Source organism: Sarcophilus harrisii, chromosome 1, assembly GCF_902635505.1.
Source record: "Sarcophilus harrisii chromosome 1, mSarHar1.11, whole genome shotgun sequence".
Taxonomy (NCBI): domain Eukaryota; kingdom Metazoa; phylum Chordata; class Mammalia; order Dasyuromorphia; family Dasyuridae; genus Sarcophilus; species Sarcophilus harrisii.
In genome coordinates this window covers 178044293-178056990 of record NC_045426.1, presented here as the reverse complement: position 1 = coordinate 178056990, position 12698 = coordinate 178044293, and the positions used below count along the sequence as shown (strand labels likewise).

Genomic DNA, 12698 nt, shown 5'->3' with positions numbered 1-12698 from the left:
GTTTGGATCTGCACACATACATTGTATCTAGGATATACTAGGACATATTCAACATATATAGGACTCCTTGCCATGTAGGGGAGGGGGTGGAGGGTGGGAGGGAAAAATCGGAACAGAAGTGAGTGCAAGGGATAATGTTGTAAAAAAATTACCCTGGCATGGATTCTGTCAATAAAAAGTTACTATAATAAAAAAAATGTATTTATAGAGAATAGGGTAAATTTTCCTCCCCAAAAGTAGAAGTGGTAAAGGATAGAAAGAATCTCATCTTTTTTTTTTCTCTAGGATATTTTACTATGGCATATCCATATAATTTTCTCTATAATGCCATAGAAAATTCTTGCTAATTCTCTGAATTATCCACATTAGTAGTATCCTACTTCCTATGTTTTTTACTTCTGATTGAGTGATTCCTTCACGAGCCTCCAATTTAAGCCAACCATGTCTTCATTCTTCTGATTGCATTACTGATTTAATCCTCATAGTAGAATTATTCTACTATGCTCTCATTCTGGATACATTCACCACTAACACCAAGCCAATCTCAATTTTCTTCCTTTTTTAACTCCCTTTGCACAACATTTTCTCCCATTGGAATGGTAGTTCCTTGAGGGCAAAAATTTTCTCTCTGCTTATATCCCTATTGTTTAGCACAGTATGTGACAAGTTGCTTAATAAATGGTTGTAGACTTGATTTGAAATACTATGGTCATTCAGAGTCTCCCTGAAGCATAGTGTAAACAAGGGTTTCCTGACTCAATGAGGGCTGAAGATTTTTTCCCACCTCCAATGAAGTAAAATAAAAGAATGACTAAAATAAAGTAAATAGGCAGTAAGAACTGAGGAAGAACACAACCCTGGGAGGTAGGTGCTATTATTAAGCTCATTTTACAGTTGAGGAAATTCATACAAACTGAAGTTAAAGTGACTTGCACAGCTCTAGAAAGCTACAAAACTAGTTAATGTCTGAGGCAAAATTTGAACTCAGTTGTGTCTGACTCTACATGTATACAACAGAGTTGCATGTGTACATATGTATCCACTCTGTATCCATATATCACATCAGAGTAAGCAATGAAAATAAAAATTAAAGAGGATGAATGAATAATCACTTGAAAAGAAAAATCATTTCAGTGGCTAAGTATTTTGCAATTAAGCAAAAAGGAGGTGAAGAAATATAACAAACTATACCAGGCCCTTGTAACAGAAATAGTACAACTCTTAAGATTAATTTCCAGAATGATACGGAACAATCAAGGAATAAAATAAAAACATCAAAAAAGAAAGGACAGAAATTATAGCTATCAAGAAAGAAATCAGCAAATCTAATTAGAGACTAAAAAGTTTAGAGCAAAAGACAAGCACTTTCCATAACAATAATTTTTTTTTTGCAAGAGAGATTTAAAATCTATATGAAAAAAATAATTTTAAAAGGCAGTAAGAGTAGAAATCTACATGAATGAAAGATATACAAAGTAACAGTGAAATGTGGAAATAATCTAAGCATTATAAATCTCCAAGTCTGTTGCCCTGAAATTATGAAACCTTAATGTCCTTTTCCCAAATCACCCATTTACCTGGGGCTGATGGGGGAGGGTTTTTCTGGGAGAATGCAAAAGATTTTTGAGAATCTTACTTCAAGAGGTTAGAATTATATGTTCACCACAGTGGTGGTGAATCAATATCAATAAAAAAGGCCTCAAAAAGATATCATCTAAGATGGAGTGGAGAAAAATAAGCTAGTTGTGATGTGATTAAAAAGAGGATGTTCTCTTGTTCTCTGAATTTCCCTCAGACCATCCTAGTTGCTATGACAATTAAAAATAGCATCTTTGGCAATTTTATATTAACTTTGCTTTGGATTATAAATTCAGAAAGGGAAGTGTGTTGGAAAGCTTAAGTGACTTATCCATGGTTTCACAAGAAGTAGCACATCCAGGATAAGAAAACCCAGACTTCATTTCAGATCCACTGTACCTTGCAAGCTCTCATTGGATCTGCAATGCACGAAGATTAAAATCATCCTTGAGACAGGGCAAACTCAGTGACAACAGTAACTTAGTGGATATAAAGTGGGAACAGTTCCTTAAAAGTCTATCATATATGCATCTTGATTCTCTGGATTTTGAGTCATCCTTCATGGTGATTACTTAAGGGATAAAGTACACCTCTTTTTAGAATATATTCTATAATATGGTAACACAACAGCATGAGATTAGAATACAAAAGATACCTTATAATACTAAGGTTGTGACTAAGACAGAATCTAAAGGGGAAAATTTTCCTTTTCCCCAAAATGATTCTCTGTATTTTCAGGGGGATAGATTTTCCATGCCTTTGATAGCATTAAAAAAAAGGAAAATGGGTCAGATATATACCAATTTGTCATGGAGAAAAAGCATGTTCAAAACCCATTTAAAAATTTTTTTTGAGGGAAATATTTCTTTCATGCAAAGCATATGGATTGTTCTTTTAAATAAAATGTAATTAAAATAGATCATTTGTTATATAACTATCACTGGAAATTTCACCAAATAGAAATATTTAAAATGTCAGAAATACATTCTCTTGACAAAAAAATTGCCTAGTTTAATTCCTGAACATGTCATAGATTTACAGATAGAAATAATCTTGTCTAATTTCTTTACTTTATAGAGGCCCAAGACAGCAAATTTCCTTAAAAAGTTCATACTTTGAACAGTCTTTCTCTAGAGAAACAAAATAGGGAGTAACACAAGGAGATTATGGAACTATTTTGCTCTTCACCTTTATTGTACCCAAAAGTACCATTCTACATAATGGTTTTCACTTCTCTAATAGAACTTAGGGCCAGACTGTTAGACCTTAGACACCCCACATCTTTCAAATGAGGTAATGATCCTTAGAATTCATAAGCCATTTTACATTATTGACTGGAGTAGACTTTGTTCAGATTTTAAAGCTGGACAGATATTTTCCTATTTCATCTTCATAATATATCAAAGTGTCACATCATATTGCAAAGAATTCAATTAAAACAATATTTTTAAAGGAAATTTCATGCTCTCAACTATTAGACTATATTAGTCCCAATATAGGTTTTCATTGCTTTTCCTCAAAATGTGGTTTGTAGAAAGCCTAAATGTGTCCTATAATCCTGTTTTATCAGTAAAGTGAAAGATAATGAAAATAACACAATAGGAATGTTGAATAAAATGTCAATAAAAGTAACAAAAATGTTATTTTAAAATTCAATGAAATATCTTCAAAAGAAAATGGGCATTGAAAAAAAATTTAAAGTAAACGTTTATATACAGTTTCTTTTATTGATTTTGTTCTTAGTAATTATTTTCCATGTTTATTTTCCTAGAAGAATAGTACACTGTCTAGAGTACTGGACTTTAAGTCAGGAAGACAAAGGTTTAAATATTTAAATAAATATTAATTTTAATTAATTAATGAATTGATTTAAATAAATATTTAAATCTTTAATACTTGTGTAATAATAGATAAATTACTTAAGTTCCCTTAGCCTCAAGCAAACACTCATTTTTCTACTCATTTACAAACAGGTTGTTTTAGTTGAATAGATAGTTGAAGTTAGGGAGAAAATCTCCTAAGCAGAAGAAATTTTAAATCCTTTCTGTATTTTCAGGTCATACTATTATAGTTTTCATCAAAGAGATAATTTTGAGGGAACAGCATTTATTGATACTAATATATTAATATCCTAAGAAGACTTCTTGATGTTTTAGAAATGATTTAATTTTTGCTTCTGAACATGTATTAAAAAACATGAACATTATAAGCCATCTATATAGAGGCTGTGCCTCTTTAAAACTATTAAACAGAAAAGTAACTTGTAAAAGAAGTGCCTTGAAAAATATTGTAATGTATGTTTACATTCTAAATCTAGTCAACTGTATGGCTGGAAGGAAAAATTTTTGGATTGGGTGCAAAGGCATTCAGAGGCCTAGTCACTAGAGCCTCAATTTTTTTTTTTCTCTTTGGCTCTTTTCTCCTAGTGGATCCCTTTAATTCATTCACTGACAGTCCCCAGGGATATTGCTTCTGTGAAAATGAGCAGCTGCTCTTTTCTTGCTTTGGCTTTTCATTTTTCTGTTAGAAGAGCAGGGACTGTAAAATTGTGAATTTCAAAATGTCTAGAAAACGGAGTGTCTGAATGTGCCAGCATCCAAGTTTTTTAGCCAGTACAGCACTGAAACCCTGAGTTAACAAGAACTGACCTTCAAGAATGACTTTCACTGGGAATTAAGATGTCATAAAGGCAGGAACTCACCTAAACTCTACCCCAAACCTTTCCTACTCTCTAAACAAATTCTAGAGCAGCAGAATCCATAAAAAGATGGAGTGAAACAATTTTCCATCCCAAGACAATTTAGATCTGCAGTACAAGAGTAACAGAGCAGCATAATCCTGCATAAGCCTTGCCAGTGAAGACCCAGCTCCAGCAAAAGGGGGTAGGCCTCAGGCCTACTGAATCAGTAGTAGCCACAAATGGTAAAGGGGTTTGGACAATGGGTCCAAAGGGGTCCATTTGTTAGCACCTGGAGCAGGACTTTATTGCATCATCTATATTTGGATCTGGGTTTCAATCCTATGTCTTATTCCCAGTGGGAACAGCAGCCTAGTGCAGCAGAATTTGTGGCAATTGGGGAGCAAGGACCCTGGTCACAGTTTTAGGATTGAAAAGAACACTTGTGGCCACCATAAACCAATGCACTATACAGCAAATAAGTACACCTTTCCCTAGATCATACCACCTTGGAATAGCCAAAAACTTATAGATCCCCAGAATTACCTTTGAAAACTGCAACAACAACAACAACAAAAAAAAATATCTGATAGTTTGAGACTGTCCCCTCTACTTAGGAAGAAGACCTGTCCTTTAGCATAGTTCCAAATTTCTCTCCTGAATGGTTGAATAAAAATACACCAGTAATACATTGTTTTAATTTTCACTTATCCCCTCCCAACATTTTCCTTTTCTGTATGTTAGCCAATCTGGCAGGTATGAGGCAGCAGTTCACAGTTTTTTAATTTGCATTTCTTTTATCAATACTGATTTAGATCATTTTGTTATGTGACTATAATTTTGATTACTTGGAAAATACTTCATATTTTTTGACCACTTAATTTTATTCAATTTTTCTTTTTTGCTTTTGTGTTTTCTTTCATAGAATGACTCACGTGAAAATGTGTTTTGCATGATTACACATGTATAATCTATATCAAATTGCTTGCCTTCTCAATGAGGGGGAGGAAAAAGGAGATAATTAGGAACTCGAAATTTGAAAAAAAAAGTTATAATTTTTTGAACTTGTAATTGGAGACAAATGAAATGTTAAATAAGACCTCTCCTCCTCCCCCTAAAAACATTTCAAGACCAGACCAATCCCATGTAGGAATTGAAATAATTTGGAGTCCTTTCTCCCCAGAGACAGAGATGGTATAGCAAAGAATTTTCCTCCATGGTGGTGACAAGAAATATTTCTGCTTTTGTCATTTCTATATCTTTAAAGCAAATACTCTCCTGTAAATGCTAATTGATGTTGAGTGGTTAAATGGAATTTGAGGGTTGGTTGCTAGCAACTACTATAGCTAACTGTGTGGGGAAACAAAAGTAATGTGATCTTAAGCAAATGGCATTAGGAGATATCCAATACACTCAGGGTTCCTCTGGGTGTTATAGCCAACCTTACTGTGAAAGTAATGCCTGATTATACTTATGGGAAAGAAATTGGAAAGAGGCAATGGACAAAGCACTATCTCCTATAGCAATTCTAGCTTGTTACCCTCTGCCACTCAACAATTAACTATGTGTTCATTTGTTTAGGAAAAAATAGGGTCTATATTTTTTTTTGCTTTTGGAAGCTATAAAATATGAATAATTCTAATGTGCTCATTTCTCAGTACTCATGTCAAGACATTTCTCAGGTATTATAAAACTCTGTGTGTATGTGTGTCTGTGTGTGTATGTATGTGTATGTGTTTGTGTGTTTGTAGCTCTCTCAGTAACAATGCCACCTGCCTGCCAGGACTTTGTGTCCTTTCACCTATCTGAAGTGCTCATGTCCAGATCAAGTTCTCAAATATAAGCATTTAAGTTCATGGTTTCTGTACTTTTCCCTCAAATGTGAGAGCCAACTTGTTCATTCCAGTCTAGATGTATCAGTCTAGTATTGGGTTAATTCTCTAACAATTAAGGAGGAAATCTTTAAGGAATATTTAATCTGACTAGCTAGAATCCATCTCTACTTTGCACATCTCCTTGGTGACATGAAAAGACACTTCATATCCTGCCTCTGTTATATGGTTCTGACTCTCAACCTAGGCCCACCAGGATGGGTATCCATGATGAGACATACCTTAGGAAAGAGTCATATGGCATACCTCTACAAGGAATATACAAGAAATCATAACAGTACAGATTTATAGATTTAGACTTAGAAAAGTTCTCTAAAAAAATCTATTTTAAAAATCTATTTAAAACATAAATGCAAAATAAATAGAAAAAAGTCAGATGCCCAACAGAAGTGTAAGGAAGATTCAAAATATGTAACAAATTTCCATTTCAAGAAAGCATATATCTTAAGATACTGTATCCATAACTGTCCATCTTATCTTTGCTTTTTTGTGGGTTTTCTTTTATTCTCTGATGTGCACTTTACTTTTATACTTTTCTTTCCTTTTCCTTTCCCATCCCCTCACCCAAAGCAGGCTACAGTAAAGCGCAGATGTGTGTATAATACACACATATACACATACACACCCACATGTATGCACATATGCATATAAATATACATACATATGTATATACCCACTTATATATATATATATACACATACACATATAGTTAACATATGTATATTTCTCTAAAATTGAATCTTTTAAGTTTGACTTTCAGATCAATTACTTTTGATTGATATATACTTCTTATTTCCTATTCCTGCCAATTCTAATTTACTTTTATTTGATTTACCTTACTATTACCCTCCCAGCTCCCCGCTCCTCACCCCACCATGGATTCCTTCTCTCCAGTCCCTTTTTTTCCCTCATTATCCTTTTTCTATTGATCGATATTCTTAACCCACTCCCATTGATTTATATACATTCTATAACCCACCTTATTCTATCCATAAATTATATTGTTCCCTGTTTAATCTACCTCCATGTAAGTAGGTTTTCAGAACTACCAGCCTTTCTCCATCTAATTATTCTTTTGTTAATTCTTGATATACCACCTCATTGGTATAACAATGACTATTTTTACCTTTTCCTAGATAATTTTACATTATAGAGTCACTTTCTAGTTAGCTGTACCCCAAACTTTTTGATCCAATTCATTTTAGGCATATGGTTTACATTTTCACATGTAAAAGAATTTGTCCTTGTTGAACCCTTGTTGAGATTATTCTTTAATGTTGGCTCATTTTCTATTGTGTTCAGGTTTGAGAAAAAAAGCCTGATAGTGTGACAGTTCATTAAATGTCCATTTTTTTGAATTCAATATTAATTTTGCTGGATATATTTTTGGCCCCAACCCTAGTTCTTTTAATTGTCAATATATATTATTCCAGGACATGCAATCTTTTATTGTAGCTGCTAATAAATCCTGTACAAGTCTTATAGTTCCAGCATATTTTTGTTGTTTCCTATAAAATATTTTATTTGGGCATTTTAAAATTTAGTAATGATATTTCTATGTGTTTCCTTGCAGGATCTCTTTGAAGTAGTGATGGATTTTCTTTTTTTTTTTTTATTTCTACTTTATCCTCTTGTTCTTTCACTTCAGGAAAATTTTCTGTAATTACTTTTGTATTGGTGTATCAAGATTCTTTTGGTCATAACTTTCGGTAGTCCAATTTTTCTTAAGTTTTCTTTTCTTGTTCTGATCTCCGGATCTGTTTTCTTTAAAGATGTTTGATATTCTCTTCTATTTTTTCATTATATTTTATTCCTTGGTCTCTTGTAAGCTTCTCCTTGCCCAATTCTTATTTTCAAAGAGTCATTTTCTTAAGATCCTGGATCTCCTTTTCTAGTTGATTTTTATTGGATTTTTCTCATCTTTTTTTTCCCCTTAATCTTATTTGATTTCTAAATTTTGGGGGCAGATAGTCATTTAACATTATTCATTGAGGTGGAGGAACTTTTATTTCAGTTTCCTCTCAAAATGAACCCTGGTAACTTTCTATGGTTGTGATGTGGTACAACTCTTAGGAATGATATAATAAACTCAAGGCTATCTAACTTTAGGATTGATGTCGCTAGGAACAATGTATTTATTGCCTTAGTCTATTTTGTGTTAGTTTATTTTATAAGGCCAAGATGCTGAGTCCAGATAACCTATTGGTCAGGGATAACAGGCTTTGAAGCCAGTAAGCCTCAATAATGAGGTATTTAAAGCCAAGAGTTATTGGCACAAAATTAGATGTCTGCCACTTGATCTAGAGACATTTCAGTCCTCAAAACACACCTCTGGAAGGTTCCCCCTCCCCCAACTCTCTCCAGGGAATTATGGATAGAGGGCATCTGCCCACATAATAAGAACCTGCCACTACTCAACTTCACCTCTAAGCTATAATTAGCACATCAATAACATGAAGTACATTGTTTCTCTCAATTTTCCCTATAAATTTACCTTCTGGCTGTTTTTTTTTTTGGGGGGGGAATTTAATTGGTATTACAATTATAAACTTTGTCCCTTGATTTGGAAATAAGTTTTAACCCTGCAAATTCTTTTAAGATACTTTGCAACATCAGTCTGGAATCTCAACATTTTTGGTTGTCCTTAAACCTCTAAAAGATGTTCTCCTTTGGCTACTCTTTTTTTTTTTTTTTTAAGAATTTAATAGTGTAATCACCTATAATTTTGGGTGGGGGAAGGGACCTGGTTTCATGTCTTGAGCTCTCCCCTCTGACCTAGAACCCCAAACCCAGAACTCCACCCTCCTATAAGTGCCCACAGCTATCAATTTCCCTGCCCCATTGCTTCTGTACTCACAATGTGCGCTGGTTCCTTCTCGTCCAGGACCATGTTTCAGCAGCACAGCTGGGCCTGATGTTCCTAACCAGCAGAGGTTCCATCAGTCTTTCCGGAGTCAGACCCCGACACCCCACACTGTACGGGAGGTGAAAGTTCCTGTAGTTCCTGCTGAAGTGCCACCATACCCAGCTAGCCCCAGACATCCCCACTTACTGTTTTCATCAGAGCTAGTCTGGAGATGTTTATACTTCACAGCACTTAATCCTCCATCCTTGGGTCAGTCTTCTGGGCTTCTCCCATTGTCCAAGGAGGACCCCTGTTGTACCCCAAGTCTTATTTTTCACTGGTCTACATTTTCCCTGAGGCACAATTTTGTTTTGTTTGTGGGAGAAATATGGAGAGTTTGGAATTTTCTGACCTATTCCATCATCTTCCCATAATCCTGGCCCCCCTCAATTTATTGATGAACAAACTGAGGCCCAGGAGTTTTAGTGATTTGCCAATGTCACACAGAGAAGTATGCTTCAAAAGTAGGATTGGAATTCAGATACTCTAACACCAGAACCAGTATTCACTTTATTCCTACTTTTAAATACACTTGCTCTTGACTTCCATGACTTCCATGTCTCTCTCTCAAAAAAAAAAGGGGGGGGTGAGGTCTAAAGGGGATGAGGACATGAGAAACCTGCAATCCTGACCTATTCCTTATATTTTCTTTAAATACTATTTCTGAGATAGTAATTCTGTTCTAGGCTATGATCTCAAATGTCCTTGGACTTAACCTAGCTACTCTACATTTATGGGTCTTTTTAATCATCTTTGAAGAATAAAGTTATTTCATGGACAAAATAGATTTGTAAGTATTCTAATAAAATTATTTGTGCTCAAATATTAAAGACTTTTTACTTAGGGCTATTAGCATTTTACTAAGGGGATATATTTAAAATATTGTGAGGAATAGATTTATAAGCCTAAATAACTTCCAAGAATCCTTCAGGTCTTAAAAATATGAAATTTTGTCTATTTAACCTATATATAACATGACCTATCAATTATTGTAACTATGCTTGACAAAATTTCTCTACTATTAGGTTACATAATTATAATAAATTGAGTCATTTTTCAGTTATGTCCAACTTTGTGATCCTGATTTCTTAGCAACAATACTGGAGTGGTTTGCCTTTTTTTTTCCTCTGCTCATTTTTCAGATGAGAAATTAAAGCAAACAAGTGACTTGCCCAGTCTCACAAAGTCTCTGAGAAAGGATTCGAACTGATGAAAAGTTTTCTTTACTGCAAACTCAGAGGTTTTTCCATTGTGCCACCTAACTGCCCTTAAAATTATGATAGCTAACATTACTGTATGGCTCACTACATGCCAGATACTGTGCTAAGCACTTAACAATATCTCATCTGATCTTTATAAGCATTGTTGGGAGGTAGATGCTATTTTTAGTCTACATTTATCTACATTTTGTAAATGAAGAAAGCTAGGTAAATAGGAGTGAATTGACTTTTCTAGGGTCATACTACTACTGAGGTCAGACTTGAACTCAGATCTTCCTAATTCCAGACCCAGTGCTCTATGCACTGCATCAAATAGCTACCTACGATACTTTTCCCTCCTAAAACTTATTTCTGCAAACAATCTTGCTATAATTGTTATTCATCACAATAGACTAAAATAATGGCTGAATATATTTGGATAGCATTTCTTCTGATCAAATTCTACTTGTGGTCACACACACTCCTATTTATCTTTCACTCAAACATTTCTTTGATATTTTATATCCAATCTAGATAACTTAAAAATTAAAAATGGCAGGCTTAGTACTAGTAAAACTGCATCTCTTGATATGTATGTCAGGTAGGTGATTGTGATGTAGCTGTTAGAAGAAGTAGATTTAATATATAACTAAGGTTCATATAGCACAGTTACATAATCTATTAGGCTGAGAGGCCTTATGGAAAAATTACCAAAATACTATAACTAGAATCACTGGTTCTAGGGACACATCCTGAATATTAAATAGCTACTTGATGATGGCCATATCTATATATCATATGGGTAAAATAATGCTTTACTTATGAAGCAGTTATAAGGAAAAGACTTTGCAGACTTTAAAGCTCCACAAACATGACAGTTACTACCAAAGAATCTCAATACCCTTCTCAGTATTTGGAGAGTCTGCAAAAGAGCAGCACTATTTTTCTTTTGAGTTTTTTGCTTTTTAACACTTGCTATTTCATATTATTATTGAATAGTGCACAGATAAGGTTAAAAAAAAAGTTAAGCATAATTTTCAGGTTCAGAAGGTGGGTTTGAATGTAAGGTATAGCTAGTATTGCTTTACCTAAGATCTTTGAATTTAAGGCTGCTCCCTTCTTCCCAGCATACTGATTCTGCTTTTTAGCACAGAATTGACTTATTTCTTTATGAATGCATTCATATTAAAGCTGAACTACTTGACATGATCGTTAGAATTAAATACTAAAAAAACATAAGAAAATGAAAAGGTTTCTATTTATAATTGAGGTTCTGAGGTTATTTGCAGAAGTTTCTGGTTTGTTTATGTTGTTTAAAGCTAAGAAAATAATTTCACTTAACTATATTATAATATTTAAAACATATTTAATTTGGGAGCCTGTCAAATTTAAGAGATCGGTCAATTATTTGCTATCATTTATTAGGTACTTACCAGAACAAATAGGTGGTGATGATGATGATGGTGGTGGTTTTGGAGATGATGATGATGATAGCTAGTATTATATTACCCTGCAACATTTGCAAAGTGCTTTGTACATGCTATTGCACTGGATCCTCACAACTCAATAAAGTGCTATTATTACCCCTATATTACAGATGAACAAATTGAAGCTGAAAGCGGTTAAGTGACCTGCCCAGAACACCAAGCTAAGAAAGAAGATGAGTCAGGATATTTACATTATGACTAAGAGAAAATTATATTGTAGCTGGTATTCTTTCCCAAATTATAAAATAATCATTTTATTTAAAAAATACATTCACAGCTCAAGAAATGCCATAGATGCTGAGAGTCAAAACATGAAGAAAAAGGGAATAATGAAAATTTTCAAGCACCCTATAACAAGTCTAAGGCAATAAATTTACCAATTGCTTGGATAATTTTAATAGAGAAGAAATATTAAATTGACAGTGAAACAGTGGATCAGAACAAATCAATTATCTTTTTTTCTTGTTCCCTTCTGCAAGATATGAATAGGAATGAAGAAGGATAATGGAAGTAATTCAAACTAGGTTTTGCAGGTAGTTACTGGTTATAGGACAAGAGATCTGAGTATAGAGAAGAGTGAAATTTAACCAGGTTCACCAGAGGGTCAATACAGTGAAAAGAGAATTTAAACAATGTAAGGATGGTGGTCCAGGAGAGAACTGAAGATGGAAAAAAGTGAGGACAAAGAGTAGATATTATGATGTAAGAAATGAAAAGATGGAGTTTTAAAAGATTATGACTAGATAATGGAATTTAAAAATTCATGATCATAACAGTAGAACACTTGCTAATAAAGGCAAGATTAAGAGTACAGCTATGGGGCAGCTAGGTGGCCTAGTGGATAGAGCACCAGCTCTGCAGTCAGGAGGACCTGAATTCAGATCTGGTCTCAGACACTTGGCATTTACGAATTTTGTGTGTGTGTGTATGAGAGAGAGAATGATTAGTTCAAATTCCACC

General features: G+C 34.0%; 1 protein-coding gene across 2 annotated transcripts in view; it reads right to left on the bottom strand.

Moving 5' to 3' along the window:
• LOC100934578 (putative protein FAM10A4) overlaps nucleotides 1–12698 on the bottom strand; it is a 62103-nt gene that overhangs the window by 37251 nt on the left and 12154 nt on the right. Inside the window, exon 2 of one of the 2 annotated variants that reach the window (XR_004234011.1) lies at nucleotides 9005–9121. The exons of the other annotated variant lie outside the window; for it this stretch is intronic. The gene's annotated coding sequence lies outside the window, so the exon portion shown is untranslated. The remainder of the gene's footprint in view (nucleotides 1–9004; nucleotides 9122–12698) is intronic. 2 annotated transcript variants of the gene reach the window in all.